Genomic DNA, 7,765 nt, shown 5'->3' with positions numbered 1-7,765 from the left:
ATCTACGGATGTATTTAACACTAAAACATATCTAAATGCATGTGTATCTAGACAAATGCAAGACAAGTATTCGAGACAGAGAGAGCAATACTTTTTTTCTACGAGTAAGTTTGATACAAATATGTCAAATATGCTTCTGATCATGATGCGATTACTTACTGGAAACCATTCAAATAAAAGAAATTATGTGGAAGGTGTGGATGTTCCAAAACTATAGGACACCGATATTGGCCAAATGTTCGGCCCGGGGAGGGGCCAGACCGAACGAAACCTTCGGTATGATCATTACTCACTGACGATTGATTTCGTTCGATAGGGAAACCCCCACAGCCTGAACGCCTCCTCAACGTCCATACCTACAGGACTTATCCCTATAAAAACTAATTGGAAAAAAGCCAAAAGTTAAACAAAAAGAAAAGACGAGATTTTTTCTATGACAAATAAAAGCCCAATTTTTGCTGTACTGAGAAAAAATGTCATCAACTTTAAAAACAAGAAAATTGCCATGGGTAATAAGTTTTTTTTTTGCAATGACCCAAAAGGAAAAAGTCGTGGCAACTTCCATCTGTACATACATGGTGCCAAAGAAAGATTAAAATTGTAAGGTAAATTTATTATGTAAGTGAAGACAAAATATTGTGGATTAAAAATTGCTATACATGCAGAACACAAAAAATGTACAAAAATGTTGTTAATTAACAATTGTTGTGTTTTGATAAGTAAATTTATCATGGTCCCATGAAGGCGGAAAATTCCCTTGAATGACTCAGATTTTGCCACGGATGTATATTAAATTTGCCAATGTCGACAATTTTTTTTGCCATGAGCGCCTAAATTAAACTTGCCACGATGTTCAAGTAAATTTCCATTGGTAAAATGAAGGTAAATTTGATGTGGAAAAATTAAAAAGTAAACTGTGCCATGGTTGAAAAGCAATGAAACATGTCATGGTCCAAAAGAAGTGTAAAGTTGCCATGTTGTATAAGCTATATTTCACATTGTCCATAAAAGTAAAAATGCCGTGTCAAAAAATTAAAATTAAAAAAATATGGCATGAGATTTTAAAACTAAATTTGCCATGTATAATAATGTAAAATTTCCATGGCAATATAGGTAAGTTTGCCATGCCAAAAAATGTAAATTGCCATGTACAAAATGTCTTGTTGTGTATACTAAATTTTTAAAAAAATTGTTGTGCATGTCAAAACACAGAAAGAAAATTGCCATGGCAAATGCATACTAAGATTTGCCATGGTGTTTTAATTATAATTGCCATGCTTGTGCGAGAAAAAATTGTCATGTATGTATGCGTGTAGTATATTAACATCGTGTCGATGTAGTCACGACATCATAAATGATAAGGTCGATGTTGTCGTGATGATGCATGTTGATGCATGTACAACTAGCTAGTGTGAGTGCCAAAAAAATAGTGCCAGCGAAAAAAATTATGGCGATGAAAAAAAATTAGAAATAAAAAAGAATACCCATGCAACTAAATATTGATATGGAAGGGTTTGAGCAAAAAAATACACATGCAACTAATTATTTTATATGGAAGGGTTTGAGAAAATAATACGCATGCTAATAATACATAATATGGTAGCAAAAGAGACCGTGCATTGCAAAAAGAGAAGAAAATACCACACGTCCCTAACATAATAACCATGACTGAAGACCCCAAATAGGTTCCGTCTGTGTTGCGCATATCCTCCTTCCCATCCTCGTTGACGGTGGCCTCAGTGCTGACATGAACTCAATGCATTTGAATGTGTCAATCCTAAGGTCTCTCTCTTTCTCTCTCTTCACCTAAGGTGAGAAATCTGCTTTCTTCCCCTGGAGGTTTTGACGACACATGCATGTGTCATTATAGATGGTTTCTTTTGTCTCTAAAATGATTTTGCGGAGGTGTTGATATTCAATCCGGACCTACACAGGAAGAAAGAAAGATAGATCATGTGCGTTTATTAAGGCTGCACCCTAAATAGCATTCTAAAACGGTTAACCAGGCGGGTCGAGCTCCTGCCGGAGACGCTCTGCCGCCTCAAGCACCTCGAGCTGCAAGGACTGCACAGGCCGAAAGGCAAGACGGCCGCGGTGGCGATCGCCAACCTGCTCTGTTGCTGCCCGGTGCTCCATGACCTCCGGATCAACCTCACCACACAGGAACATGATGCCTACAAAAGACATTCCCGCAATCGAGATTAGGGCACTCACCAATTCTTGAAAAGGAAATTTTGGTACGACCGCAATAAGTCCATGGCTCATCTCGACCAATGCGGCAATTCCAAGCCAGCCACAGTATCACCAGAATTAGGCATTGCATATGACGAAATTTCTGAAATTCCTGGTTTGAGTCGACACTCGTTCGAGTGCTTGCGGAGCTCACTCACGAGAGTGGGTCTGCAATTCCGGCTGGAGAAGTCAGACTGTTTTGGTGTCAAGTTGATCAAATTCTTCACCAAAAATGCGACGGTTGTTGAAGAAATGCAAATTGATGGCGGGAACGGAAAGTTGTTTGAACACATGAATCGCAAGGTTGAAATATGGATTGCCAGTTCATATGGCGTGTTCTGTGATCTCCTCCCACTCCACGCTTCACAAATTCCTGGAGCCGAGTCCAGCCGAACGAAATAGCACCAAGAAGCTGGCTTCGGGAAACTTTGGTCGCTGGTAGTGCAAAAATCTGGAGCAGGTTCGGCCCAGCTCCACCGAAACAAGAATCTGGAGTTCACCCGTATTACAACCAATATGCCACCGCCTAAGAAAACATTTCAGTTGAGCTCCTCCACGTACAAAAAAGAATTGCTCAATTGAATCATTTTCCTCTCCTCTCACCCTCGTTCGCTGAGTTGGGCTGCCTCTAGCCAGCCAAAAGGGGCGCACGACAGGCCTGTTGCCTGCCAGCTGGGCTGCAATGCTACGAGGAGCTGCCGATGGAGCTGAACGTTTCTGCGATCGCTGCATGGAGTTAGAAGCGAGGAGGAGAAGCTGGTTATGAGAAGTTTTGAGAAGTTAGAGGAGATCCGAACACGTCCTAAAAAGAGAAAGCTAGAAGTGCCTACCTTTGTGGTCTTCCCCCTTAAGGGACGTCCCTACAGGGAATGAGATTTTTCATATGTATACTTTATTTATGAGAGGCTGTGCTTTTCTAAAGAGGAAATTGTTATTTTCTGGTTTTGTTAGTGAGCCATGCTCTCATTTTCAATCATGATCATATCACCAAAGGGCACGTAGTTGATATGTCTAATTCTAATGCCTTTTCTCTCATAATATGCAAGGTATACACAAAGAGGGAGAATCCCGCCAGCTGGAAATCTGGACCTGGAAAAGCTACGTCAGGCCACCTATTCTGCACAACTCCAAACAAGCTGAAACTTCACGGAGATTTTTTTATCAAATATATGATGAATATTGGAGCAAATAACTACCAGAAGGGGCCCACCAGGTGGGCACAACCCACCTAGGCGAGCCAAGGAGCCCAGGCGCGCCCTAGTGGGTTGTGCTCACCCAGGCCCACCTCCGGTGCTCATTTTCTGGTATATAGGTCATTTTCACCTAGAAAAAAATAAGAAGACTTTCGGAACGAAGCGCCGCCGTCTTGAGGCGGAATTTGGACAGTAGCACTTTTTCCCTCCGGCGGAGCGATTTCACCAGGGGAACTTCCCTCCCAGAGGGGGAAATCATCGTCGTCATCATCACCAACAACTCTCCCATCTTGGGGAGGGCCATACGCATCAACATCTTCAACAACAGCATCTCATCTCAAACCCTAGTTCATCTCTTGTGTTCAATCTTGTTACCGGAACTATAGATTGGTGCTTGTGGGTGACTAGGTAGTGTTGATTACATCTTGTAGTTGATTACTATATGGTTTATTTGGTGGAATATTATATGTTCAGATCCAATATGCTCTTTAATACCCCTCTGATCTTGAGCATGATTATCATTTGTGAGTAGTTACTTTTGTTCTTGAGGTCACGGGAGAAATCATGCTGCAAGTAATCATGTGAACTTGATATGTGTTCGATATTTTGATAGTATGTGTGTTGTGATTCTCTTAGTGGTGTCATGTGAACTTCGACTACATGACACTTCACCATATTTGGGCCTAAGGGAATGCATTGTGGAGTAGCAATTAGATGATGGGTTGCGAGAGTGACAGAAGGTTAAACCCCAATTTATGCGCTATTCCGTAAGGGACCGATTGGATCCAAAAGTTTAATGCCATGGTTAGAATTTGTTCTTAACACTTTTCTCGTAGTTGCGGATGCTTGTGGGAGGGTTAATCATAAGTAGGAGGTTTGGTCAAGTAAGAACAGTACCTAAGCACCGGTCCACCCATATATCAAGTTATCAAAGTAGTGAACATAAATCAAACCAACATGGTGAAAGTGACTAGATGAAATTCCCGTGTATCCTCAAGAACGCGTTGCTTATCATTAGAGACCGTTTTGGCCCGTCCTTTGCCTCAAAAAGATTGGGCTACCTTGCTGCACTTTTATTACTACTATCGTTACTTGCTCGTTACAAATTATCTTGCTATCAAACTACTCTACTACTTACAATTTCAGCACTTGCGGACATTACCTTGCTGAAAACCACTTGTCATTTTCTTCAGCTCCTCGTTGGGTTCGACACTCTTACTTACCGAAAAGAGTTACAATTGATCCTCTATACTTGTGGGTCATCAGTAGTTCATAAGATCGACGTTCGTTTCCTATGCACTACTATAAGAAGAAGAAAATGTTCTGTGGAGAAGACAAAAGACATTTAGCATGGTTGTTTAGACAGTATTTTCATATACATTGCATGTTCTCAAGAGAGAGAGAGAGAGAGAGAGAAAATAAAAGAGATTAAAGTTGGATCTATCTTCAACTTTTTTTAGAAACACACGTAATATTATTCATAATTGTAAACATTATTTCTTATACAATGCATGTTCTTTACAGAGAAAAAAACAAAGCAGATTAAAATTTGGATCTAGCTTCAGCTCATCTTCCAACCTGTGCAACATGGGATTAGGCCTCTGTACCAAAGGAAACGGGATATCATTAGCATGCCTTTAGGTGCAGTAAGAGACCGAGTCTCAAACCAATATGGGGTCCATCAATTTTAAAGTCTCATGAAAAATACAAAGAAGGTTGGCAGATTTAAAGGTGGTAAGTAAGGGCAACTCTAGCCGATCCCCTAAAATCGGTTAGAAGAGTAAAAAAATCAATTTACTCCTCTAACCAACCTCGGCACGGCCCAGTAAAAGTTTCACACGCACCCTTCTCCCGCCCGTGCGGTTAGAATGGATTTCCGCAACCCATCTGACACCCCGCCGGCCACCATCGCTGGTATGTCGCTACCTTAAACGACCCCCGCACTGCCAACCGTACCAAAAAAAAGGTTGGGGATGAAAAATCTTCTCCGGTCCATACACCGGCATCGAAGGCCAGTACTAAGGTCGGCGGGGTGGCCACTGCATCTCTGTCGATGATAGACCGCCTTACCGCTGCTCTCGCCGCCGGCATGTGGGCAAGGAAGTCGAGGGTCGCCTCGACGGCCCTCGCCATGGAGGCGAAGAAGAAGAAGACCAAGAAAGCATCTCCGGTACCTCGGCCTCATACGAAGCCTCGGGCACTGTCTCCAGCAACCCATACGGCCACTGCTCCGGCGCGTCCGGCCGCCGCTGCCGATAACAAGGTTCATGCCTCCCAAGTGGTCGATCAAATGACTTCAAGATAGAAAAATGCAATTTTCATTTGTCCTATACATTGTGCATTGATCGCTTGTGGCCGAAGGATTTTGTTGTTGTTGTTGTTGTTATTATTGTTGTTGTTGTCGTCGTGCGGAGATGAACACATCCGAATTCTTGTCCTGTTTCAAGAAGTCACATACGTTGGGCTTTAGAATGCAAATAAAGTCAAAGACCGTGCTATCATGTTCATGAATTCAACTACAATGGATGATACTGTAATGAAATTTTGGGAGCTCACTCGTGGGGAAATCTTGACCCAAATGGAGGTGTCTTTTCGGAATGGTGGTGGTGGAGGTGGCCTTGTGGACGATGGTGGTGGTGATGGTGGTGGCCATGTGGATGATGGTGGTGGTGATGATGATGGTGGTGACGGTGTGTATAATTAAGGGTGGTGATGGTGCCGGTGATTTCTTTGGCGAGGATGGTCATGGATGTCTTCGGTTGGGCTCAGTCCGCGACATAAAATATGCTATGTTCCGGTGATTCTGGATCAAACTTGATCAATGTGATACCTTTTCGATGAACTATGCATGTTTAAATTTGAATATCTTGATCCGTGAAACCATATGCTCATTAAGGTTTATAAGTTATGCATGTTTATTTCAAAATATTCGAATGATTTGATGATATAATTTGCAATTGTTTGAAGTCCATGCAGCTATGCTAAAAAGTTGAGAAAAAAATTACTACTCTAAATGTTCGGGATCGGCAAGGGTCGTCCACCTTTAAAGGACTAAAATTTTACTCCTCTAAAGTTATTGAACCGTTTACTCCTCTAATGGACAGAGGATCGACTAGAGATGCCCTAAGTTACCGAATTCTCTGTTGTGCCTATCTTCTAGGCACGAACTTGACATTGGCGCAAAGAAGTGCCTGACGGGAGAAGCCATGGACCACATCCCATCCTAGGAGACCTAGCTGCACTAGTAGAAAAAAGGGGCTTTCGTTCGGGCCTGGCCAGCCCATTAGTCCCGGTTCTTTCACGAACCGGGACCAATGGATGCATTCGTCCCGGTTCATGAGCTCAGGGGGCCGGCCGGGGCCTCGTGGGCATTGGTCCCGGTTTGTATGGACCCATTTGTCCCGGTTCCAGGCATGAACCGAGACCAATGGGCCTCCCTCCTGGCCCACAAACATTGGTCTCGGTTCTTGGCTCGAACCGGAACAGAAGGCTGGCTTTAGTCCCAGTTCCATCCATGAACCGGGACAAATGAGTTGCCTATATATACCCCGTCGCTGCAGCAGAGCACTCCACAGTGCTCTGTTTTTTCTAGCCGGCGAGGAGGGGGCATTTGGGTGCTCTAGCGCACCTCCTATGCACACGAGGTGTTCGATGAAATGCCCAAGCCACGCTAGTTAAGCTTTCTCCTCTCGAAGCTCGACCTCCAAGCTCCATTTTCCCCGAGATTTGTCTAGGTTTAGCGGTCCGTCACGTCCCGTCCCCGTCTTCACCGCCGTCGATCGCCCGCGCCGATCTCGTCGCCTGCACCACTATGGTGAGCCTCTTATCTTCTTCTGAAAGAAAAAAAATCTTACTTTAGATAGATACTTGTCTAATTTTCTTACTTTTATTATTGCTTGTGCTTATATAGTGCGATGGTTTTGGTATCCGCCCCCGTCGGCCCTCGTCCTGGCTATGATTCGGATGTGGTATATATTATCTTTTATAACTATTTGGTTCATTTATTGTTTATGACAATTATGCCCATCAAGTTGACATAGATTTTATTTATGTAGGAGGTAGTTGAACCGGAAATTCCAACCGACCCTATTGTCGAGAGGTTAAATTTAGTTGAACAAGAAAACAATTACTTGAAGGAAAAAATAAAAAAAATTGAGGAGGAGAAGATGATATTGGAGTTGCATGTTGTGGATGTCGTCGATGATCACAAGATCAAGATGGATGCAATGCGGTTGAAGATGAGAAAGATTAGAAAATACGCCATTCATACCGAGGCTTGGTATCATTATGCCGTTGGATCAATTTTTACCTTGGTTGTGATTATGATCACATTTATTGTT

At 42.9% G+C, this 7,765-nt stretch overlaps 1 long non-coding RNA gene across 1 annotated transcript; it reads left to right on the top strand.

The window, feature by feature from the left end:
• Positions 1 to 7,041: 7,041 nt before the first annotated feature.
• On the top strand, positions 7,042 to 7,561 carry LOC147981360 (uncharacterized). Its single transcript, XR_015599903.1, has 3 exons — positions 7,042 to 7,239; positions 7,336 to 7,393; positions 7,481 to 7,561. It is a non-coding gene; the product is annotated as an uncharacterized LOC147981360 (long non-coding RNA).
• Positions 7,562 to 7,765: the final 204 nt, after the last annotated feature.

The sequence above is a fragment of the Triticum urartu genome, chromosome 3A, assembly GCF_056163025.1.
Source record: "Triticum urartu cultivar PI428250 chromosome 3A, HENAU_Tu73, whole genome shotgun sequence".
Taxonomy (NCBI): Eukaryota; Viridiplantae; Streptophyta; class Magnoliopsida; order Poales; family Poaceae; genus Triticum; species Triticum urartu.
The sequence above is the reverse complement of the archived record's forward strand: the minus strand, read 5'-3'. Positions and strand labels throughout refer to the sequence as shown.